Source organism: Echinops telfairi, unplaced genomic scaffold (genome assembly GCF_000313985.2).
Source record: "Echinops telfairi isolate 266 unplaced genomic scaffold, ASM31398v2 ScPeMD7_7469;HRSCAF=8507_0, whole genome shotgun sequence".
In the NCBI taxonomy this organism is placed as follows: domain Eukaryota; kingdom Metazoa; phylum Chordata; class Mammalia; order Afrosoricida; family Tenrecidae; genus Echinops; species Echinops telfairi.
In genome coordinates, this window is record NW_022111372.1 from 3,253,546 (window position 1) to 3,280,570 (window position 27,025).

The 27,025-nt window shown below is 35.1% G+C and overlaps 1 long non-coding RNA gene across 1 annotated transcript in view; it reads left to right on the plus strand.

The window, feature by feature from the left end:
* Positions 1-3,061: 3,061 nt before the first annotated feature.
* LOC123521060 overlaps positions 3,062-27,025 on the plus strand; it is a 48,249-nt gene continuing 24,285 nt past the window's right edge. The window contains exons 1-2 of the long non-coding RNA XR_006679551.1: positions 3,062-3,182; positions 25,191-25,240. This is a non-coding gene — a long non-coding RNA (uncharacterized LOC123521060). The remainder of the gene's footprint in view (positions 3,183-25,190; positions 25,241-27,025) is intronic.

The following is a 27,025-nucleotide window of genomic DNA, read 5'->3' on the forward strand; positions in this document are numbered from 1 at the left end:
AACAATTAACACACCGTATCTTAAGGTTTGCTTCTTTCCCTCAACTATATTTAATTACGACTGTGACTTCAGTTCTCAATCATCTGATTCGTATTTTTCTAATGAAAATTTCTTGAATATTTCAAGGACATTTCATAAGCAGGCACATTGGGAGGCTCCGAATAGCAAAAGTATGTGCTTGTTTCTGTAGAGCAATTGCTAGGTTATGCTTTGAAAATTACAAATAGGAAATCTTTGTATAAATGATCTGGAAATAGCTCTTTGTTTCACTCTGTATATCTATATCTATGTATCTATATAGTGCTTTGAAATATTTATTTTTTGTTTAAAGATGATCCTGTATTTGTCTCGACTAAAACATATACAAGGACCTTACTAAAATATGTTTTAGGGAAGATAAATTCCACCTAGGAAAATGTACCTTATATGGCAATTCAGTATTTCCTATAGGGATTTTACATTTAAACTTTTATCAGAAAATAGATCATGATTGTAAGATTAAAATATTTTCTGAAATCACAGTCACACTCTTCTACTTTTGACCAGTAGTAATTCAATCACAACAAAGATAAACAAAAAATCAGTTAATTAAGAAAAACTTTTTAGTGTGCTGACAAATATTTATTAATAATGTTAACAAATTTTAAGATGAATCTGACTACATATACAGATAGAAGACTGTCTAACTGATATAGATAGAAAATAACCATATTATTGTGCTTTAATAAAAAACAGGTGAAAGAAGTAGCTGCAGACTATAGTCCTTATGACTCATTTTAGGGAATATCTAAACAAATTCAGCACATTCTGAGTATTCATTACAATATTTGAAATATTAAAGACATGTATTAAAAATATCTCAATTTATAATTTAGATTTTTGTTCACTTTCTGAAATGACAAATCATGATTGAACAAAACTGATAAATATCAGTTACTTCTAAGTTTTGTAATATGTAGATGTTAGCAGATAAACCTTGAATACTTTTACAAATAGAAAACTCTTCCAATAACGAGCCTTCAACATATTAGAAAATAAAGCAAACTACAAATATTTCATGAACAACTAAGTCCAAAAGATAAATGAAATTAAAAATATGTCAAATACACACAAAATGTAATGTGTTTTTTAGTCTGGAATTTTCTTGCAATTCAAAGAGAATTATCAAGCATAACATTTTGCTGGTTGTTTAATTGATCTAAAATCAGACTTTACCAAACAATAGAAGGACATTTTTATATATTTAAACATACAAATTTGTAAAGTTTAAATAAAATTCTCATTGTTTAAAATAAAATGAATGACAGAAAGTTGAATATTCAAGTAAATATACTTATTTCACTGAAGTTTAGTAATAACCCTTGTATGTTACTATACAGCAACTTGAAATCTATTTGAGTTAAGTGTATAAAAAGGCAAAATAGTAATTATTTTTTAACAAATGTAAATTAAATTTACGAAATAAAATTTACCTACTTTTGCAGTTCATGTTGAAAAATGTGTGCTAATTCATATGCATGCCACAGAAAACAGCAATCTATTCAACTCATCATTTATCATTATCTATTATAAAAATCTCCAACTTTTATTGCTGTTTCTTTTTCCTTCCCTGCCCACCCACTCTCTTCCATTCTCCAGATTCTCTCTGAGCAGCACATCTTCTGTTTGAAGGAAAACAAACTAAGAGCCCAAACAGATAGACAAGATAATAATAAAATAGCCAGCCCCTAACTCAAGAGAAATCCGTTTCTATATTTAATCTGTCTTTCTATGTTGCTGAAAAATCAGTGCATGCATTCCTCCTCAGAAATTCAGCTTGGAAGTAATCCTTAGCTACTTAAAGCTTGGATGAAAAGAGTACTCATTGTGAATTATGTTTCATCTGTCACAATAACCTTCTTTATTCTTTCATGGACCTCCCCTTTGCCTGTGGCAATTTGAAAAGAAAAAAAAAGATATGCCCTGAAGTGTGATCTAGTGGTTTCTTAAAGCTAAACAAAACAAAATAAACATTGATGGCACAAATAGACAATGCTTGCAAAGTGTTATCCTGAAGATAAGCATATCAGGCATTTGACATGAACTTGATTCTATAAGCATTCAGTAAGAATACATTCAGAAAGAGTAGGTGTTATAATAGCCATTGGCTATTGATGACAAGCAGTAAATTATGATTTCATTAAAATGAAAAGTAAAGAACAGTGTCACAATGCATGCTGTCTAATTAAATCATGTTATAAAATAGATACGATAGACATGTTATTTCCTTTGTAGGCCAAATACCTATTGCAGTTTTGGCCTTTAAGTACATTTCAAGGATCCAGAATAGCATTTTCCCCACATTTTGAAAGGGGGAGAAGCAAAGAAAAAAAATCCTGTAACAGAGGTTATCAGACAATTTTATTTAGCATGTTATTCTAGCAACTTAAAATCAATGTGATTATTTGATTTACTTACTCTTACAAATCACTGAAATTACCTTGAGGCAGTTCAAGTTCACCTTTCTGGAATTAAACCTGTTAAATGACAGATTGCATCTAAGGATCTCCTGAAACAGATAACCTCAATTTTCTTGCTTAATAGGGTAAAGTCAATGGAACTGCGCTAGAATTTAAGACGCTGCAAGAGAACGCAAGCATACCTGACAGAAATGAAAATACTTGTTCTACCACCAAACAAACCTCACTGCTGAAGAAATAACTGAAGCAGTGATGACAACACTTGGATAAAAACATAAATAGATGGCCCTAACAAGACCTTCGTAAAATCTGAAGAAAAAAAAAAAAGAGAGAGAAAGAAAGAGACTAAAAAAACAGAAACCTTTGGCCACTGTACAGGTTGGGCACAAAAGTGCTTGCTCAGCTATCTATTTCACACATGCAAAGACAGAAGGTTCGATATTCATTCGATCGATGAGTGAAAAGGCACAATGGCAAAATCAGGCAGACTTCTTTTCAAATACAGATCTCCAATGTCCCCTACAGTCTGCAGATGCACGCACGGCTGGCGGTGTGGCTCAGACGGAGTCAGGGTTACATCAAGGCTGTTCTCTGGACCGTGCAAACAGTCGCCAATGACCTGCAGCATCAGGCCCTTTGAAGAAGAGGCAAGTTCGCTCATGATGAAGAAAAATCAAGGCGTACCCCTTTTGACAATAGGGAGCAGCTCGAAACTGCAAAGAGGTAAGCAAGGGTAGAAAGAAAACGGCATCTGCTTCCATGGTTACAGGCCAACTATGAGAACCTTGCTTTTCAAGGGAGTCTGTTCTCAGGCTCCCTCACGGGCTATGTCATGCATTATAAGCAAAAGCAGGTTGAGCTGAAATCCGCGTAGTTATTTTAGAGTAAAATGATACGGAGCACATGGCTGGGGGGCGGGGGGAGGGTTGGAATCACATGACTATTTAAGAATCGAACTTGAGCTACTTCAGAATAGAATTTCCCTCCTTTTGTACAATGTAGATAAAGAAAGTAAAATTGTATAAAGGTGATGCTGAATATGATATTTATTGCTCAGACTCGCAGGTAGATAAAGGTCAAATATAAAAAAAAAATCCCCAGTATAGAGGACCATATAAACTAGTGTTGATATTGCTTTACTCTTGATATCATGAAATATATATATATATATATATATATATATATATATATGAAGATAACATAGGCTATATCATCTTGTGAACTTTTCTGCAAGTCCTCATTATCTTTGATATTCTGCCCTCTATTTTTCCATGTTTATATTCATCTCCATGAGTGGATCTGATGAGGAAAGGCAAGAGTTTTGATGGGAAACTTCCTTGGTGTAGTGTTTAGTATTGCCCCAAAGTGTGGGCTTTCCTCTGCCTTTTAAAATATACTGATAGCGAATTCAAATCCATGGCAAAACTATTAGCCTTTGGCAATACTTCTGCTTCTAACTCACACATTTATATCTTATTCTTTGCTTAATAAGTCAGCAAGTTGTGGGTTTTCATTTTTCCTGGTAGGTGTTTAGTTATTAAGATTGGACTTTTTGATACGGTATGTGAGCAGCTGATGTTTGAATAAAATTTTGACACATATAAAATATGGCATTTCTGTATTTTTAGAATGTATCTGTTTAATAACTACACACTATGCAGTACTGAATTATTAACATAGATCAAACACTCTTCTCAAACAATGTACCAGATCTGAATATTAGAAGATCTCATATTTTGCTCTCTTGTATCTCCATGACACTAAGTATAGATGACCTATATAATTTATCCTTTGAGTAATGTTGGTTTTAAAGTACATTTTTATAACTGGGAACAGGGTGTTCCAAAGGTCAAGGCAGAAAAATAACTTCTGTTACATTGTACTTCAAAAGGTTTGAATGTTACTATCAAAGAGCTGAAATGGTATGTTGATATTCATTTCAAATGATGACCTGTAAAGTAAATATTTTTGTACCTTTAAAAGTAATTAAGCGATGGTGACCATGGTAGCAACATTTCTATGCCCTTTGCTGAGTGGTCAGAAAATAAACGCGTGGTGTGTTTCTGCATAGGTAAACACATAAGCGTTTTTTAAATCTAAAGAAAAACATCCAGCTGTATGCTCTTATGGTGAGTAAAATGTTATGTGGTAAAAAAGGATATATTAAAATATCAACTGTGGAAGTATCATTTTGGAATATTAATAAGACCTACAGTATTATGGCCAGTGAACAAACTATCTTAGTGATTTTGCTATGGTTTTATTAAATTGTCTATTTAACAGTCATATAATTCAACATCAGAGTTTCTTTGTGTAATAACAGAGCATATCAACTATTAAAGTAGGATAGTAGAAACTGTACCAGCTGATTATCCAATAGGAAACAAAAACAAATGCGCACGCTCTGAGCCCATTCCATTTCATAGCACCCCCACTGGACAGAGTAGAACTTTGAGTTCCACTTTGCACGATCATATGAGTTGAGTTAAAGAAAATTGGGCCATGCTTTGAAATTTGTGACAAAATAGATGGTTGGGTTCTTTTCCCCCTTGTGTTTGTTTTTCTATTCTGTTAACATTTAGCAATTATTCATGTATGTACTTCTGTTTTCCAAAATACTAATTTTTATGGATATTTATATGTGCATATAAATTACTCTAACTAGCCAAAAGTGATATGTAAACACTTTGGTATATTGACGTAGAATAGATTGATAGATATTAACATACTGTTATTTTAACAAAATACTATGAAGGGAAGGACCTTCAATATTGTATCTTTAAGGGGGAAATGACAGCTTATTTCCTTAAGAAAGATTCTGCAACCCTGACACGTCAAGTGATATGCGTAAAATACAATAACAAAAAGATGCTCCTATAACATGAGGTGTTAGAATTAAGTATCCTTCCTTGCAAAATAAATGAGAGAAAGAAAGGAACTGAGCACTAAAGTGACATTAAGAGGTGCCACTGTGCTTTGTGGTTGCGCTGCTTAAGATGAGGTCATTGCTTTCAGACCCATTATCCACACATAAGGATGAGACTACCTGCTCACGTAAAGAGTTCCAGGCTCAAAAAGCCTAAACAATGTCCCTAATAGAGTCAACTATATGGCAGGGTGGTGGTGTTTTTATTGTTGTTGTTGGAGGTGGGGGGGAGGGCAATGAACTATTTACCCTTATAAATTAAAAGACATTTTCTAATACCTTAGCATCTTCTAGGCAAATATACAAAAACTCATCGCCACCCAGTTGATTCTGACTCATCACAACCCCATATAGGAGTTCCAAGATGGTAAATCGTTACCGGAGCAGAAAGTCTCACCCGTCTCCTGGGCAGTGGCGGGTGGGTGGGATCCACCACCTTCATGGCTAGCAGCCAAAGGCTTACCTAGCAGCGTTTCCAGCGCTCCAGTATTGAATCAAATGCCCCGAGCTCTTTGCATTCGAGTGGATTCCTACCATAGTGACCTTCCAGGGCAGAGAAGGACTAGCCCATCTTGCTTCTGAGGCTTCAAATCTTTAAGGAACTGGACTCATCTTTTCCAGAGTGATTGCTGTCCAACTGCTGACCTCAGCAGCTGAGTTAGTTTAGTGTGCACTTCCTGCCCTCCCCCCACGAAACCACTAGAGGTCCTGATTTTGAATATAGTCGATGCTAAATAAATATCTCTCTGGAGCTCAGGAGGTGTAGTGGGTTTTGCATTGGTCTGCTCCCTTCAAGGTCAGCAGTTCAAAATCACCAGCCTGTCCACAGGAAAAAGATGAGGCTTTCTACTTCTCTAAAGATTTAAAGTCTTAGAAACTCACCAGACAGTTCCACATTGCCACAAAGGGTAACTGTAAGTCGGAATCAACTCAATGCAATGATTTTTAAAAATAAATATCTCTAAGATATTTATTTATTTTTAAAAAAAATCTGGTGTCTTAGTAGTTAACATTGGCTGTTATTCTCAAGGTCATTAGCTCTAAACTACCAGCCATTCTTAGGGAGAAAGACAAGGCTCTCTATTCTCATAAAGAATTACAGTCTCAAAAACTCACAGGGGGCAGTTCTACCGTTTAAGACCCTGGGTCGCTGGGAACTGGAATTGACTTGATAACAATGAAAAATGAATAAACTGGTAGTGGCACAAATGAAAATATTATCTAAACAGTCCAACCTCATGAACGAGTGATTTTCTTCTATTTCATTTTTATAAAAGCTCTTTCTTACCACCATTCTACACAATGAGTTGAGTTTGTTTTGGTGCTGTTGTCAAGAGTAGACTGTGATAACTACTATGTATCATTAAGGGGACCCGCTGGTGTAGTGGATTACATGTTGAGTTGCTAACTGCAAGGCTATCCATTCAGACCAGCAGCCACTGGGCAGGAGAATGATGACGTTTTCTGCTCCCATATAGATTTACCATCTTGAACACCTTCAGGGACAGTTCCATACTGTCCAATAAGAAATCTGTCCATGAGAATCCATTCAATAGCAAAAAGTTTTTTTGGTTTTTTTTTGAGACGCAAATGTTTTAGCAAAACTCAATGGCAGGGTTTTCTTTGTGCTTGTTTTAATGTACCCAGTGAGACTGAAAGTGTATCATCAGAGTTACATATCCCCAATGGGGTTCTGTGTGAAAAAAACTCACCACCATCAAGTCAATTCAGAGTCACAATAACTCTATGGCAGAGAATAAATGTCCTTATGAGTTTCAAAGACCGCAACAACTTATCAGAGAGGAAAGTTTCATTTTTCTCCTGCAAATGGTGGTTTTCAACTGCTGGCCTTGAGGTTGGCAGCCCAGCAGTAACTCAGTATGCCACAAGGTCTCACAAAAATGAGTTGTGATCATTAGATCAAGTTGATGGCACACAACCACTACTGTATTAAATGCCATGAAATAGCTTTCAAGTAGTGTTTCCCCACGAGGGACATATATTGACACCATTCTCCCAAGTTATTTAATCATATTTTTCGTGAAGTACTGACTTACTGTGTGATCTTAATTCCGTGATCTGCTGAAGTTGCCTTAACCAACCTTTGGGGGGCTTGTGCAACGTGCTTCCAATTTCAGGAACACCACGTCCTTATTTTGAAATTAGTCTGTGCTGTGGCAGGAGTCTTAATATCACGGAAATTGACAGATACTATGAATCAGGAGGACAAAAAAAAACAACAACAAAAGTTTCAGAATCATTGTTAAACATGTACCAGTGCACCATGGCTTAATTTCCTTTTGGATTTATCTCTATAGATAAGTTATGACCACTAAAAGTAAATAAGTTCTGAACTTTTCTAATCATCAATTATCTTGAGTAGGAAATATTTAAATAAAATTTGAAGATTAGATATAAATGAGAAAAAATCAGCCTATTGTATAGGATGTTGGATAACCTCACTTTTCTTACAATATCTATATATTTTAGTCTAGGATATTGTATAATTTATCTTTCTGGACTTTGTAAATTATCAGGATAGACATTATGTTGATTAACCTAACACAGTGTTCTTAAAATAGTTAGACATCCTTTATCTGTGCCTCTAAGTGCCACCTCGTTATCATATGATAGGATTTTTATCAAACTTTGAGGAGTTAATTTAAAGCAATTTGCACTAGTATATTGCATATCATTTAATTTCAGTTTACTTTGTCAGATATATTAATGCACTTGACATCTTGAGGAAAGAAAAATGGAAGATCTATGAAAGAACAAATTGAAATATACATTCATGACTTATAAACTTCTTAATTAGTAACTATCTTTAATCTGTTCATAAAGTGTGGGGATGTTATAGGTAACTCTCTGAGTTTGTTGGATTATAAACACAGAAACGGTGAAATTTAGAGAATTTGGAATCTTAAATGATTTTTAATTTTAATTTAATATTCATATATACGAAATTATTTACATTATGATTGTAATTTGTGTTCCCAAACTCACACACCCCCAAAACACTATGCATTTTAATATATATGAACTCCAAATCAGTTGACTTGAGCACTATTTTTAGACCAAGTACCGAGCAACTCATTGGAAAGTAAAATATGTTAGACATGGTCTTTGGCTTACAATCAACAGTCAAATCTAAGAAGTCAACTTAAATGTGCTAATATCACGAGATTAGAATATTCTGATATGACTATCATGTGATTGAAACTTTAAAATTTAATGTACATGTGTATTAAAGACTCAAAATTCCCTGAGTTTCATCCCCAGAATCACCTGCTTTCTGATACCTACACTCATCTTTGTTGTTGCTTGCTTCCAGCTCCTGAAACCTTATTATAACAAAGTGAAGCTTGTGGCTATTGTGTCATCCATCTCGTTGAACATTTCCTTTTCTAAGTGACCTTTTCAAACACTGTATCTTCCCTCAGAATTCATGCTGCCTGTGTTACTCTGGGTAGACTAGAAAAACAAATGCATAGACACACTCATATGTGTATAAGAAAGAACGTTATATACAAGAGCAATTGAATAGTGAGAAAACATCCCAGCCCAGTCTAGATCAAATCCATAAGTCCGATATTAGCCCATATGTCCAATGCCAATCTATTACTTCCTCTTCAGACTCAGGCAACACATGCAATGACGCCAAGTGCAGGAAATTCACCAGCCAGTAGGTCAAAGAGTCTCACCCAGCTAAAGTGCGATGTTTAATGCTGAGGAAACAAGAGGCAACGATGGCTCTTTTTGTTTTGTCTGTGGCTGGGGAAAGGCAGCTGTAGTGGCATGAGCAGTCTCTGAAGCCACCCGATAAAAGTAAGTAGCTGCACCATTAAAGTAGGTTAGAGGTTTTAAATAAATCCAACCTCGTCTTCAACCATGTGCAGAAGGTACTCTGTTCATTTTGAATTTGATAGTTTTAAGGAGTTTTTTTTTCTCTTTACTTTTGCTTTAGGTCATAAAGTCTTTGTTATTGATGTATACAAAAAAGTATTTTGTAACACATATTTGGAAAATGTGGGCAATCCAAGATATCAATGTTCTGCCAGTTTTAATAGGGTACATTGTAGAGCTGAATTTAGCGTTACTGCACAAGATTTGTTTTCATGCTGTCATTTGTAATGTAATATGTTTTGTGGACGTTGTTGGGATTAAAGTTTTGGTTTATAAATTGAAAAAAAAATCCTGTGGATGCAGTGTTCATGTAAACATCTCAGCGCTGGCATGGGTCTCCATGTGGGTCCGTCAGTGCCAGGGCTCTTGGATAGCTCCATGTGTCTTGTCAGCAAGCGTGTCTCGCAGGGAGTCAGCCTGTGTCTGGCCTGTCATGAACTATTTATCTCCTTAGTGCCTCCAAATTAAGTTATCAATCCGTGACCTGATTGACAGGTGAAACTCCACCCCTTCACTCTTATGTCTCAAATGGACAACATATTATGTAACAACCATACTTCCTTTTTGACCTGTCCAAATGTGAGCTAAATTCTCATGATTCTTGCTCCTATGGAATAGTCTAGTTGTATGTACTCTCATTAGATAACTAAATATCATAAAAAGCTCCAGGTTCATATACACGACTATGAACTGCGGAACAAAGATAGCAGGTATATGATCCAAGGGAACAAATAAGTAAAGATGAACACATTGCAGAACAATTTATTTGTAAACACAAGAGAAATTTCAGAAAAAGATATAGATTCCCAAAGCATATCATTATTGTAAGATAAGTATAACAAATTTTCACCTCAATGGAGATTTTCACAATATTCTGTTTAAATGATACAGTGTATGTGTTTATGTGTATTTCTGTTTAGGTGCAAGAAAAGAGATATGCATTGGATATTTATTGAATAAAATATGTCTGAAGTTGGAAAATTAGAGAACAATCCCATAACCTACAGTTACATGTCATTCTTTTGAAAGCTCTAACACTAGCATCAAGTTATAAAAAGACTTACTTTATTATTATATCATATTGTAAAAGCATAGCATATTGTAAATGTTAGTGTTGGCAAATTCTTTTTTTAATGCCATCTTACTTGCGACTCTCTTTCCTTCAAATAGAACCACCTGCTGGTGGAGCAGCAGGTTCATGTTGGGCTGTGCTCTGCAAATAGTACTGCACAATTTTGAAAATACTCTAAGACAAAGTATGGATGCCTAGATATTTTCAAATGATGTCAAGTGTGCAATGAAAATACTATTGACTTTGATAGATATTTGAAATAAGTGCATCATGCTCTTTATAGTTCAAAAATGCACCCATATAATTACCTGTAAACACCTAGCTCTCTTTTTTTGCAATAGATAGTGAATTTTAAAATTTCTTACTGAGAAAATTTAGTTCATCTTACAAACTTAGCTCAATTACTCTCCTCTCTGTAAGTTAATAACTCCCTTTTCATGGAAGCATCTTCTCTTCCAACTTTCTCTCTTTCTTAATGTCTCTCATTTTCTCTTTTGGTCACTTTACATGTTTACTTTGGTTAAAAATAGTAATAATAAGTAGATATTTATGGGAAAATTATAAACTGCATACAAAAATCCTCTGTATGGGAAAGTGTAAAGACGTTATGTAATTTAGCCCTAAACTGGCAATTACTTTTAAAACATGCTTTGTCTCAGCCTTATTTAAAACAAACAAACAAACACCATTCTGAACTTACTACTCTTGACCATTCTTTAATCTGAGGGATGAGTGGTACATGTGTTTATAATAAACTAAATGTAGGCTTCATAGTCCCTCGATTGGAGCCAAATTTCCCCAAATTATTGTTTATTATTACTAGCATGAGATCACCAAAAGCAATTTCCCTTAATTAGCATGTTACAACCTTCATATTTTTGTTGAGGATCTAATCAATTCTACTTAGCTATTGTGTGCTTGTGTACTCACAGACCCCCTGATGTTAACATGTGTTGAAATAGACTTGCATTTGCAAATGGATGCCAAATTTTGCTTTTGCTATATTACTTTGTGTTCCCTTTTGTATTCTCCTTTCTCAGAGATTGGATTGAATGCTTCTGAATACTCCCACCAGTCTGCTTTGTTTTACTTTAATTAAAAAGAGATTCATTCCTTTAAATATTTTATTTTTTAAGCACCATATTCATTGACCTAAGTTATATTCCTTTCTACATCATATTTACTTTATATAAATATTATTATAATTTAATATGCATGCTTTAAATAGTGGTAACATTTTTCAGTTACTATATAGAATATATTTTATATCTAATTTTATATATCAATTGATCAGTTAACTTTAATATTTCCAAGGAATCAACCAGTGATAATATTTTGTTTATTGCAATTGAGTGAGGGGTTTACATTTCAGATCAACTCTACATTCATAAGTTAAAGCCACTTATCAAATACCACACTTACAGCCCATCTCCATATTGTACGTCAGTCTTCTAGTGACATTATTGATATTCAGATGTTATCCAGGCATCTAGTGTGTATTTTTTAACAATCTCCTAGGGAACATCAATGTACCTATGCTGTAAATCACAATTAGAAGGTAAAGCATTAGAGGACCAAGGTTCAATTTTTGAATTTGCTTCTGATTCTGATCTTGATCTGGAGACTTAACCTTCAGTTACTGTCACTTATCTATAATTGGGGATAATCATATACCTCCTATTTGCTCACAGTATGGTCCTGTAGTTTACAAACCATTAATCAAAAAAGAGACCAAAAAACAGAAGAATATAGTAGGATATAATTCAGCCAAATAGCTCCTCTTCTTCTTTGAATAATATATTTCATTTTATTAAATTATTAATAATATATTTTATTTTATTAATTCATGAAGAACATGAATTAAAGGAACCATGGTGGCTCAAAGACATGCGCTCAGAAACTAATAAAATGTTGGTAGTTCAAATTCACCAAGCATCTCCGTGGGAGAAAAACCTGGGTACCAGCTTCCAAACTATTACAGCCGAGGGGACTGTCCTGGGGACTCTATTCTGTCATACAAGGCTGCTAAAAGTTAACGTCTCCCTGGCAGCACGTGGAGTACCACCACAGTCTGCCAATTTAGATTAAAATAACGGATCCAGGTTTAAGATGATCTTCAAAACTTATTTGTTCTCCTTTGCCTTGTCATCTTGTTCATTCCATCATTCACTCATTCAATAGCTACTGTGCAATATGCACTGTAATTCCGACATTGTAACAAGTATACCATACTTCTGATGATAAAATTGGCTCCACCCATCTACTTCTACTTTTATTCATTCCCTTAATTTTGTTCATTTATTCATTTCACACTATGCTATATGCCTCCCATGTCTTTCCAGTTTGCTCTCAGTTGTTGTTGTTGTTAGGTGACATTGGGTCAGCTGCACCCCATCGTGACCCTGTGCACCACAGCAGGAAACACTGCCAGGCCCTGCACCATCCACACAATCGCTCCCATGCCAGAGCCCATAGATGCAGACACTGTGTCCATCGCTGCCCTTTCACTTTACCACAGGTGATGTCTTTCACCAGGGACTCGTTTCTCCTGATGATATGTCCAAAGTATGTAAGACTAGTCTTGCCATCTGTGTTGGTCCAGTTGACTAGACAAACAAATGCATAGAGACGCATATATGTGTAAGAGAGAGCTTGGGTCAGGAGTACCTCAGTCCTCGAAGTAACATCTTGTTTTTCAATACTCTCAAGAGGTCTCTGCAGCAGATTTCCCTAATGCAATACATCTTTGATCTTTTGCTTCCAAGAACATTGATTGTGGATCTAAATAAGTCAAAATTCTTGACAACACCAACCTTTCCTCCATTTATCTTGATGTTACTTATTGGGTCAGTTGTGAGGATGTTGGTCTTCTATTGTCATCAGTAGAGAGTCAGAATTATTAATCTGAAGGTTAGGGTTTTTTTCCTCTTTGAAGCAATTAAATTTCACATGTACTTAATTACCCAACATATGTTAGATTATATGCAAAAGAATGAAAATATGTAGAAGATACAGAAGAACAATTCATTTCTAAAATTGTATCCATTTTATTTGGGAGAAATAAAATTGAGTAATTCCTCAAGTAATTCTAGAAAAAGGTCAGATGTTATTGATTTCATGAGAAATATCTTAAACTGCTTTAGGAAAGGAAAAGCTATAACTTATTCAAAGGCCTAAAACACACTTCTTAAAGGTGGTTAAAACTGTGCCGGAAGGCAAGGAGAGGAAGAAGGGGCTAGCCCCTTCTTTTACAGGTGTAGCAGAATGGATTTTCTCTTCTCTTTGCCTCCTTCCCTGCCGAGGGACTCGAGCTAATGGTCTGAGTTGTCAGAGTCACAATCTTGTTCACTTTGAAAGATAAAGTTGGAAAGTTTCATTGCTGTCACACAGGGTGGTTCTTGGGTGTCAACCACAGTAGTCTACTTAATTTGGAAGATATTAAGGAATCTGTGACAGTGAACCTTTCTTTTATGCATCCCAAAGCAACTCCTCATTTAACATTGGTGCATTAAATTTAAATTACTTGCCCAGGTCTGGGTTTCATGCAGAACACGAATTGACAAGCCTCCAGGTACTTTTCTAGTTTTCACCAAGGGGGCAGCTTAATGGACAGTTTGAGATCACCTACCTTCTTGTCCTTGAGGATTGGAGAATGCCCTGTGATGTTGTAGGTGAGGCATCAGGCGGCCCACCACAAGATCACCAGCCAGTCTCAGAAACCCAAGGTAATGTCGCTCTGTGTGGGATTCAATTCAATGGTTAGTGAGTTTTTGTTTTCCTGTTTGGTAACCAATGTGAGTGACAGACTCTTTCTTAAGACATAAATAATAAATTGCCAATGTCAGAAGTTTCTACATGAGATAGATCTGGTAAATATATTTGAAGATTCCAGATTTAAGCAAGCAAGAATATCTAGTAATATTAGATGTACTGTTAGTATGATGTTTTCCTCGACACGTCACTATTCTTCTAGAGTAGAAACAGGAGCAGATCGTCTTTTCTGTCTTTTCTTCTCAATTAAATGCCATCTTTTCTCTAATTAATTTACAATTGAGTGTGCACAGTTTTAGGAAAAACTTAAAATTGACCTGTTTTCTCTATTCCCCATTAAAACCCTAAAGCTATTCATAAAACCACTGCTTTTCTTTTATCTTAGAATGAATTTTTATTTATATGAAGAGCATGCTAATTACATGGTCACTTTGGTTGTAGATGATTGCCTCTGGAGATGTTAAATGTCCACCCTCCACTGTCCCACTCCAACCAGGATCATGAGATTTTCTCCTTGATTTGCTTTATGGAACTTTTCATTCCTAAAATGACATCCTTTGTTTATTTGCTTGTGTAGTTTATATTTCCATTACATTTTATTAGTTCATAAACACTAGCTATACAATAACTATATCCCAACTCTTGGGAACTAGAGATAAAGCAATGGGCTAATGTACATTCCTTTAAGGAGATATAGAAGTAGACAGCAATACATAATCATAGTAACTCAGAAACTTGCTGGGCCAATTCTAACCTGTCCTATGGAGTTATTAATGTTTAGCATTTGACACGATGATAAGAAAGACTAGGCTTTCTACTCCATTAAGGGGTGGAACAGTCTTGAAAACCCACAGGGGCAATTCTATGCTGTCTATCAGGTTACGATGAGTCAGAATCGATTTGATGGCAGTGAGTTGAATTAGTAGCTATTATCTAAGAAGAGATTGTTCAAATTTTACAAAAGTATCAATATAATCATTTGTAAGTAAACTTTTGCTGAAGATAATCCAGCGATGGTTTCAGCAGTGAATTGACAGGTTTTACCAGAGGTTCATCCTGGCTCCAGAAGAGGATGTGAAATAAGGGATATCATTGCTTCTGTCAGATATATCTTGCCTGAAAGCACAGAGAACCATAAAATGTTTTCTTGTGTTTCATCGACTAGGCAAAGACATTTGACTGTGTGAATTATAAAAACTATGGACAGCCTTGAGAAGAGTGGGAATTCCAGATCACATCGTGATCTCATGGAGAAGCTGTACATGGATTCAGAATCAGTATTGTGAACAGAACAAGGCAATACAGCATAGTATAAAACCAGGAAATGTGTGTGTCAGGGTTGTATCCTCTCACCATAATCATTCAGTCTGTACTCAGAAAATAGAGAAGCTGATTATAAGAGCAATAATACAGCATTAGAAGTGAAGGAAGGCTATTAATAACCTGTGGTATATAGATGACAAAATTTTGCTTGTTGCAAATGAGGAGGACTTGAAGCTCTGGCTGATGAAGATTCAGGATTGCAATCTTCAGTGTGAATTACAACTCAATGCAAAACAAACAAACAAACAAAAAAAGTCCTCACACCCGGACTGATAGGAAACATCTTGATAAATGGGAAATAATTAATTGACTTCATCTTACTGGAATCAAAATCGATTCTCATGGAAGTAGTAGTGAAGAGATCGAACAATGCATAACCTTGGGCAAATCTCTGTAAGACCTCTTAAAAGTATTGACAGACAAGGAGGTTACTTGGAGGAGGAGGGTGTGCATGACTCAATCCACTACTAGCATTCATGTGAAAATGGGACATTGAATGAGAAAGATCAAAGAAAATGGATGCATTTGAATTATTGCAGTGCAGAAGAATATTGAAAGTAACACGGACTGCCAGAAGAGCCAACAGATCTTTCTTGGAAGACATGCAAAGAGAATGCAACTTAGAAGCAAGATGGCAGGTCTGCTAGCAATGCTTTCTGCCTTACTGTTTGATAGAAAAAAATCATAGCATCGGAGTTGGAGGAAGTCTTATGACCAGACTGTCTTATGCAGAAAACACAAACTTTGCTACCAGAAACAGAATACTTGAAGCTAATACTGAGGAAAGTTAAAATCAAAAATCTTCAATTTGAGTTACATCTCAATATACAGAAAGCAAAAATCGCCACTACTGGACAAATTAACAGCATCAGGCTAAACAGAGGACAGACTGAAATAAACAGTAATTCACTGTGTCTGAGCTACAACCAATGCCCACTCAAATAATAGTTAGGAATCAAATGGCATATTGCACTTGGAAAACTGCTGGAAAAGATCTCATTAAAGTGTTTGATCAATTGTAACCTAAATGAGAGGAATTACTGAGAAGCAAATGAGGGGTGAACATGATAGTGGTGCAGGAGGAAGGTAAAGGGAAAGAGAGGAAATAACTAGGAAGTAAAAACTATACATCGAGGTATAAATATAGACATGTATATATGTAAATATATTAATGCATAAAGGTAGGGTTATTGGCTTATGTACATATATTACATCAGGGCATCAGATGGACTTCTGGCTTCTACTCAAGTCTTCCTTCAACTCAAAAACACTTTATTCTAATAATGTGGCACTGGGCAAGACCCCCCTTCCTGAGATGATCGCTGAAGACAAACTAAGTGCATAAGCAAATGTGGTGGAGAAAGTGGATAGTGCCGGGGTATTAAAAGATGTAGTACCTGGGACCTTCACAGCTTGAAGTCAAACAAGTGACCATATAACAGGGGAACCATTAAGCCCACATGGAAAAGGCACCTCAGATTGTGTGATCATGAGGTATCTAAGGGAACAGGTATCAGAAGTTCAAAAACAGACAATCACATGGATGTGAAGAAGAGGGGGTCAGAGTGGACACACAACCCCCATCTATTGATAATTGAACAATCCCTCACAGAAGGGCCACATGGAAGGGACGATACATCCAGGGTCCAATATAGCACCAACAAAACAAGCAACATTCCTCTAGTTCTTTAATCCTTCCTCCCCCGACTATCATGACCTCAGTTCAACATCACAAATACTGCTAGTGTGGTGTGTGTACATTGGTACAGATAAGAGCTTTCAATACACAGAAGCTAGGATAGACAAACCCTTAGAAATCATAATGGGAGTAATGATTCCATGGGGGTATGGGAAAGGAAGGGTAGGGGGAGGATAAACAGGAACTGATAGCAATAATGGTGGTATATCTAGGGAAAATATTTCAACTACAGAGAACTGAATGTAAAGCCTCTGAGGGAAAAAGATGCTTTCTATGTTGAAGGACACTTAAGGAGGTGAAAGTGGTTGGAGTGCAGTAAAAGAGCAGAGCGCATATTCATGAGATAAGGGAGGTTAGAGGATGTGTGGTCAGGGCAAGACGTGAGATTTTATGGTAAGAATTTTACTCTGTGTGTTTTAAGAATTGAGCTTAGTATCTGATTCTACTTTGTTTATACTGATTCTTCTGCTTATTATTGTTGATATAAGGATTTATAGAAATAATTATGGGAAGTATGAAAATAGAGATCCTTTAGGTACACTTGTCTTCAGTCATTAAAATTGAAACTTTAGAAAGGTTTAGGCCACACCTTCAAAGAAGGCTCTGAAAAGATAAGCCCCACCCAGTGTTTTGGAACTCAGGATGTTTGTATTTGAAAATTCTTGCCTAAGGGGCCATTGTTGGAAGATTGAAGAAAAAGAAAATTTTGGCTTTTTGAAGTTTCAACTCTAGTGGTTTTTGTCAGAAGCTGAAAAAAATCTGGAACCATGAAGAAAACTCCTCTTTAGGAATGAATGCTAAAGTGATGCTGTGGCTAGCTGAAATGCTTGCTAGGTGACCATCTGGGTCCACTTTTTGAGTGGAAGTGGGAGAAATGCAGCAATGAAGAGATGGGTTGAGTCTGGCCACTGACACCCATGGATCTTGTTTACAGGAACTAGAGCAGAAGATGAGAGCAAGTTGACTGGTTTGAAGTTCATGACCTAATCTCAGGGGCCTTGGGTTGTTGAAAATTTTGATGGGGCCATGGTCCAAAGGCAAGGCAACCAATGGACACACTGAAGAGGCTAAGTGAGGCAGCCCACAATGAATTGACTAGAACCTTAACAGATGAAGAGAAGATATTTATTTGAGTCTGTGAACTGGTGCATATTGCTGCAGACTTTATGGATGGCCACTCCTGATTTGACTTTGCTTATGGATGTGAATTTCACAAGTTTCCAACTGGAATGAAGATTCTTCACATCAAAGAATATGATTGTCTTCTCAGAGCACTGGGTTCATGTAAGTGGGCAGCACAGAAATCTGATACCCAATTGGGAGCATAAAGGCATGAATTTATTGGCTTATAAACTTTCTTAGGTGGGAACCATGTGGGATACATAGGATTATAGGATTAAGGTGTAGGTGTTACTTAACAGTAATTGTTATGCATAGGATATTTTTGTTTTATTCACTTATAGAATGTTATGTTTAAATGAGGGTGGCACACTTTTGAATTATTTGCATTTTAGTTTTATCCTATTAAATACAGATATGATTTTATTATTTGTTTGAAAATTATATATGGCTAAAGAAAATTATGTATGGCTAAATTGTCAAATTGACAAGGGTGGCTTGTGGTAGTTACATAATCTTATGTCAATTTAAGGATTAAGAGTGAAGAAGTAGAACTTAGCCTGTCAATCAGGATATAGCCAATGAGGCTTCTGTGTGAGCATGGCCTGCTGCTAAGGATTCTGGAAACTTCAGTATTTCCTCCATGGAGGCAGAGTACACTCTCTCTCTCTGCTCACACCCTGGTCGACATTCAATTATTAAGACACATAGAACTACGCTAGTGCCCTGAGCTGGATAAGCCATATGGAGCCTGCTAACAGTGCTGAGATGCGTACACCCACTGGATCCACAAGACCTCCCACCCACTGTCCTGTGATCATCCTGCATTTGGCATCATTGGATGTGTTGCATGAGTCTGAAGAGGAATTTATAGATTGTTATCTGATATATGGGATAATATTAGACTTTTGAACTTTATCCAGAGTTGGCTGAGATGTTTTCTTATTGTTCAATTGCTATTGTATGTAAAGCTCTTCATATACAAATCTGAGTCTCTATGAATTTGTTTCTCTAGTCTACATGGACTAGCACACCCTAGCAAAAGCGAAGTGTCCCTTAAGCATTATTTCTTTCCTTCCCTTTTCCTCCCACCGAAACCTACTGACCACCATGCATACCACCATGCCCCTACTAACCACTAATAAGTTTGTATCTCTAAATATTTAGTTGTTCTAGATATTTTAAATAATTAGTCTCATTCAATATTTATCCTATTATGGCTAGCTTATTTCATTCAGCATAATGATTTTAATAATACAATTTCAGCAGCTAAGTAAAATGTGCACAAATTATTTTCCCCAATTTAATTTTGATATGTGTGATTTTTCTTCTGGGAACTAATCAGCTGCGATATCACTTCTCAAAATGTGGTCTCAGGACTCAGGACTTCCTATATCAGAATCAGTTGGGTGCTGAGATAGTTGTTTATTGTGCCAACCTGGCTGGCTGATAAACATATGTGGGGTTAATTGAAGAGCAGAGTGATAAATGGCTCAGTGAGCCTCACCTTTCTAGTTCTCTGGTCTTTCCTCACTTCCTGTAAGACATCCCTGAGGAGAAGCTGCATGGACCTACCCCAGTGCAGTCCTGGGTGCTGGGATAGCCGTGTGGAGACCCCTGCCAGCACTGAGATGCTTACATATTCACTGACTTGGCTTCCCTCCTGCAGTCAGCATCATTGCGTCTGTTTTGTGAGATGGAGGAGGACTTTGTGGATTGGTGTCAGACATATAGGTTAATGGATTAATGTTGGACTTGTGGGCTTGTGTAGCATTGGGTTGGGATGTTTTCTTGATGTGCCCTTAACCTTTATATCAAACTCTCTTATACATGAGTTTCTGTGGATTTGTTTCTCTAAAGTACCTAGACTAACACAGGTGCTTTGAGAACACAGATCCCTAAAATCAAATACTGACCAATTTTATCAAATATTAGCTCAAGACCCTGCAATATGCATTTTATCAAGCATCTATTATCATTAGTATATCCACAAAATCTTGACCACTACTGTTAAAAGGTGTGAATATTAAGTACAGTATGTTTTTGTAATTTTGTAATGATCCCCACAGTTAAAATATTAAGTGAAAATTCATATAATTTATATATTTAAACATGCTCAGTCCATATGCTAGGCTCTGTAAAGTAAATATATTATTATTCATAAAATTTTGTCCTTAGTTAATAATACAAAATAAAATCTCATCACTTTAATGCCTGTAAAAAGTGGATTTTTAAGATCTATGACAACTTAAGATACACTGTTCAGAACAGAAACTTTCAGTGTTTAGTAGCAGATACTGAATTACTATGATTCTTTTGGCAACTATAGCCAATTGTATTGTCTACTATATGATTCTGACTTTTTTGCTACTAACATCACGATTGTACTGCATTTCCTAGCCTACTTGTGACTAAAGCATTTGGTTGCTAGTATTCCTTCAACCTTTTTGTGCCCTAAAAGGCCATGTTTATGATAGCTGTTCTATTACCCTATTTATGTTAGTTACCATGATTAATAGACCACTGTAGCCAACCTGCTTGACATTTACTATGGCAGAAAAACATGCTTTGTGTTTATAAGACAAGATTGGTTGTTTACTGCAATATTATGTAAAGAATCTTGACAGATAGTTTTTCTGTAGCAAAACAGAATTACCTGAATCAGAGTTCTGTTTGCAGGTTAGTGACTTCTTTAATTAGCCTTTTCTATAGTCTTTGCTCCGTTGTTGTTTTTTTTTTTGTGGGGGGAGCGTTTGGGGTTGGAGTGAACCGCTTCTATCGAATATTGACTTCACTTTTTTCCAGATGAATATGTTTCTACCCTCCAGTTAGTAATTTACTCTCCATTCTACTCTGAATCCTCAGGGTTTATGAGAAAAGTCCCTCAATAATCATCAAATAATTTCTTTGGTGTGAATTATTTTTCTGAAATCTTATAATGGTGGTCTAATATAATATCTTCCCTTTTGTATTTGAATTATTCCTGTCATCAAATGTCCTGCAGGTTTATCCATGTCTTCAGGCATATCAAAGATTCATTGTTAATCTAAGGTTGACAAGTATTCCGATGTGTGTACAGTGTGTTTATCCATTCTCTCATTGAAGGGCATTTAGTTTGTTTCCATCTTTTTGAAATTGTGAATGCTTTGTGATAAATAAAGGTGTGCATATGTGTTATAGCTCTTATTTCTGTAGGATATCTACCTAGTAGTGATAGTGCTGGATTATATAGCATTTCTATTTCCAACATTGTTAGGAAGGACCACAGTTTCCCACAGTGGTTGCACCATTTAGAGTCCCACAAGTAGTATTTTATGGTTCCCATGTCTCCACACCCTCCCAAGTGCTTGATGTTTTCTTTTGTAAAATTTTGCTATTAGTGCTTCTGTTAGGCAGGGTTCTCTAGAGAAAAAAAACACCAGGGCACATGAATATATATATATATATATATATATATATATATATATAAAATCATATATAAGGATAGATTTTTAAAGCATAGAGGAGTATAACAGTTAATTAATCCACACAGTAGTACAAAAGGTACAGTTCAACTCACTTCTGTGGCACTGTAAATATGTGGAATTCCTTCAACTCATGAGGGCTGCTGAGTCCAAGGTCAAGGAACCAGACAGCTGAGTCTTCCCTAAGGTAATGCAGGTAGTCCGGCCACAGGCAGCAGGTGGGTCACCAACAGTCAGCAGCTCAGGAACTTAGGGAAGCAGGCCCCAATGGGATATCGAACTCAAGCCATGCAAGACAACAGGATCCATCAGCCTCAAGCTCAAGCGATGTACACTCCACCAGCAGGTGAAGCAGGTTTCAAAGGAAACTCAAGCTCTAGAGCAGTGGTTCGCAACCTTCCCAGTGCCAACCCTTTAATACAGTTCCTCATGTTGTGGTGACCCCAACCATAAAAGTATTTTCCTTGCTACATTATAATTATAATTTTGCTACTGTAATTAATCTGGCAACCCTGTGAAAGGGTTATTTGACCCTCAAAGGGGTCACAACCCACAGGTTGAGAACCACTGCTCTAGAAACATTATCCACAGGCTGTCTGTCCCACAGGTATTGTAGCTCACAAGTTGAGGCAGAGAATAAACTAATGCAGCTGCAAACTGGTCTGAGCACCAGAGAGTGAGAGAGGGGTGGGCCTTATTGAGCCATTTATCTATTTGCCCTTCAATCAAATGCAACTTTATTAATTCCATATGTTCCTATTGGGCAGGTTAGCAAAATAAACTTGTCTATCAGTGTTGGAGTGAGATAATATCTTTTTGTTACTTTGATTTTCCATTCTTTAACGGCTAATGATCATGAGCATATCTTCATGTCTTTGTTTGCTTCCTGAATGTCTGCTTAGTTGAGTCTTTGTATTCTCTATCCCATTTTTAATTGAAATGTTTGTCATATTGTTTTTAGAGATGTTGAACTTTTCTATAAATATTAGATTTGTTTATCTGATATACTGTTGCCAATTTCCTACCAATCTGGAATTAAATTTTTAGTGAAAAATTTTAATGGTTTCATTTTTAGGAGACTAGTCATCTAGTTTGTCTACTGACGTTTGTGAATTTTAGACTATTTGGGATTATGCATTTATGCTACATATTAATCCACTAAATTTGTCCTTTTTAAAAAAATTGATGGTCTTTAGAGTTTATGTTTCACACTTAGGTCTTGATCCATTTATTTCCATATATCTTGGGCCTTGCTTCATTGTTCTCCACATGGTTACTGTCTAGTATTACCAGCACCATTTGCTAAAGAGGTTATCTCTTCCCTGTTTAATGAGCTTTGATCATTTGGCAAAGATCAGATGCCGAAAGGTGGATGAATTCACTTCTGGGTTGACGATTCTGTTGCATTGGTTTGTGTCTGTCATTGTGCCAGCAATAGACTATTTGATTACCATGGCCTTGTAGTGGGTTTTGAGACCCAGAAACGTGATGCCTCTTACTCCATGGTTCTTTAGCAGCACTTTGCTTACCCAGAGTCTCTTTCCTTCCCAGATAAAGTTGGTGATTGCTTATTTCTTCTTTTTAAAGAATAATTTTGAAATCGGGATTAGGATTGTATTTTATCAGTAGATTTCTTTGGGTACAATTGACATTTTCACAATGGCCAACACTTCTTGATCCTCACTTATAACGATGACCAATTACTTGTTACAACTCTGTAAAATTACCAAGTCCCATGTACTCATGCATATTTACTGTGCAACATTTGGAATTTTGAAGAATTCATGATTCCATGGAGTGTAAATTCTTGATGAGAAAAATTAGAATTATAACCAATTTAAAAAGGTGAATCCTTAAATAGAATTCTTTGAATCCCAATAACTTTTTGTAGTGTGTAGATTAATGATAAATTAATGTACTACATACTGAATATACCAGAGTATTTAAAGTAAATTATGTGGACTATCAAATAAATCAATTTTAATTGCTTATATATTATTTTCATTAATTCAGTAATTTAGTGTTAAATAAAAAAGAACTACTTGTAATTATATATAAATATATATACAATTGAGCCATTTATATGTTGTGTAATATTATTTCAGCAATTATTTAAAAATAAACATTGGCTTAGGTGGAAAATCATGAATCATTGGGTTAAAAGCTTAGAACTATGCTTTCCTCTTTTTGCATAATCATAGTCTGGGAAGAAGACTGCCTTCCTTAATATTTTAGTTTCCAACTACTTTGCCAATTCTTATGAACTAGGTCAATGGAGGAAAACATTCTTTCTGCAGCTTACATTAATGTTCTACTGTTTAAAAAACTGAACTCAACCGTAAATCATTTTGTTAATATTTGTACTGTCACACAGTGTTGGAAAACACTTCTAAAGCCTCATCAGTAAGCATATGTTTTCCAAAACCTGCACCTCATTTCAACACTATTTTAGTTACTAATGGAGATAAATCATGCCTGCATGCCTATAACAGCAAGTAAAACTGGCCAGGAAATAAATTGTAAGTAAAACATATAAGATGACTTATTTGCAAAGCATTTCTGAAAACACATTTTGGACTAGTGTCTTAATTTCATAATGTTAAATAATAGGATTATTTAAGTGGATGTATTATGATATTAACATTTAACATAAAGCTTTATGTAAAAATAGCATTTCTGTATGATGCACAGAGACAAAACATTTATTATGATTACCAGGGCTTGGAGAAGAGTGAGAGGGGTGTTAATGGAAAAGGGTACTGAATTTCTCTGTAGGGTGATAAAAAATATTGTGATAATAGTTGCAAACTATTATGAATGTAATTAAATTATACACTTTAACATGGTAGAATGACACAATCACATTAAAAATTAAAAAGTAATACTTTACTGATATCCTCTCTCTTCTTAAAGAATTTAAATTTACTAAGATGTTAAACCAATTATTTCATAGAATTTTTTGCAGGTTCACCCATGATAATTTTTTGTCTATAAAATTTGTTGTGTAAACAGCAACAATAACAATTGTACTAGGTTTTGATTTTTATTTTAAACTATACAAATTATGTTGGCTGAAAATATTTTACTATATTTATTAATTTTCACTGTAAATTTCTTGATCTTTGCTTTGATATATTTGCAAATTTAGAAAAAAAGCATCAACAATTAATCAATTGGATGTTGAGGTATTATATACATCAAATGGCTTTTTGGAAAACAAGAGAAGTTTTTCTTGTTTTTGTTTTTTAAACTGGGGAAGTGGTTCAAGTACACAGATTTAAAATGGAATATTTAAATCTATATTTCGATATAAAATTCAGGATGCATATTTTAATTTTAGGGTAGACTTTTTTGCCTTTTTAATACAAACATTAAATAAATAATGTGAGTATATGTTAGTTCATGGTAATCCTTCACTCTTATCACATCTTCATTTTTTTTCTACTTTCAGGTTATGGATCCTTAACAAGACTTTGGGAAAGAGATGGCTGAAGAATAGAAGTAAGTATTACTTGAAAGATATTTTAATTCAATATTGCACTAACATTCGCCTTAATATATTTGGTAGAGTTTTTTTTAAGTGGTAACATAGGGCATAGAACATAAGTGGAATTCCTAGACCTCAAAGTATGTTTTTATAAGTAGCCAAAATATTTTTAACACAGCTGTACTAGTCAATAATTTTTTAATTTGGCAAGGTACAATATACTAGTCCTATTTTTGAGAAAAGTCAACAAAAGCATTTCCTTCCAATTCAATGTTCTTTTTTATCCCCTTAAACAATTTTTCCTTTTGTGCAAAACTTATGAATGCAGTGTCTTTACAGTAACATCAACATACCCTGCTTCTTTCTGCTGTGCTGAAAATAATTAACATACATGCTGTGATTAAGCTTCTGTCATCCAGAAGATATTTCTATTAAACCAATGGAAATAAGGCTGAGAGGACTCTTCTTTTATTTTATTGGTTTTATATGGTCCCAGTTGATAATAAAGTTATATCGAACATATATAGAGATATACTCATATTCTCTAAATCTTATGAATCGGCATAACTTTCATATTTATAATAAAGTATTTTGATCAATCATGTTTTATTTTAAAATGAACATATTGATATGTAACGGACTAGAGGAAACATTTTACATTTTTTTATTATTTGTTAGATTAATTTACATGTTCTTTTTTAGCTAAATAATTAGGAATAGTTTAATAATTTGGTTTTTTAATGAATTATGATTAATTCCACTCCTCACATTAAACTATGAATGGCTTCACAAAGTTCCTGGACTATGGGATTAAAATGTAATGGAATTGTTCAAAAATATTTTGAAGCTCCCTCATATACTATGTTTATAATATTTTTTATCAAAAATAAGTTGATAAAACGATGTATTTAACAAAGATAAGCTTAGAAATAAAAGACTGAAAAATAATATTAAATTCAAAAATAAGTAATGAAAAAAATTATGTCTACATACAGCTATATGGATAGATAGTTGTTGTCAACTTATATCAAGTTAACTTCTAGTTCATGTGCAAGAAAAGGAACATTGATCTTGATACATTCCCAGAATTGCTAGCATATTTATGACTATTGTGCTAACCTATCCACTTAAGGTCTCCCATACACTTATTGTCCTACTTCAGCAATAATAATGTCAGCTTCTAGTTACTTATCCCATCAGGTGACAAATATATATACACACACACACATATATAAATACACACACATATGTGTGTCCACATACACACATATGAATGTATATAATATATACACATATGTATTATTATATGTGCATATTGAATCCACATTGATGCATAACTCTGGCTTCTCTCCTTTTCAATTGTTCATAGAGAATGTTTTCTACTTTACACAATTATATTCTAACAATAGTGTAGGTTGTATTTTAGAGACTTTTTCAATCTAAGGCTGTGGTATTTTTTCAAACTAAATTACTGAAGTTGGTTTCAGAATTACCTGAGGCTCAGGCAGAGTTAGCCCAACTTATGTGTGAAGATAAAGTTGGCATAATGATTCTACTCAATCAATAGTATTTATTGAACACTCAGTATGCACTAGGCATTAGTACATACTAAGGATATTGCATTCTATTTGGGGAGAGGGAAGAGAAGATATTAAGTCATCAATGAAACATATAAAAATATCATATTGTGTTTCTAGAGAGCATACCAGTTACCATTGAGTAAATTCTACCTCATGGCAATGCATTTGTCAATAGCCCTATGTTATCCACAAGGTGCTTTCTTTTCATTCACTCTTCTT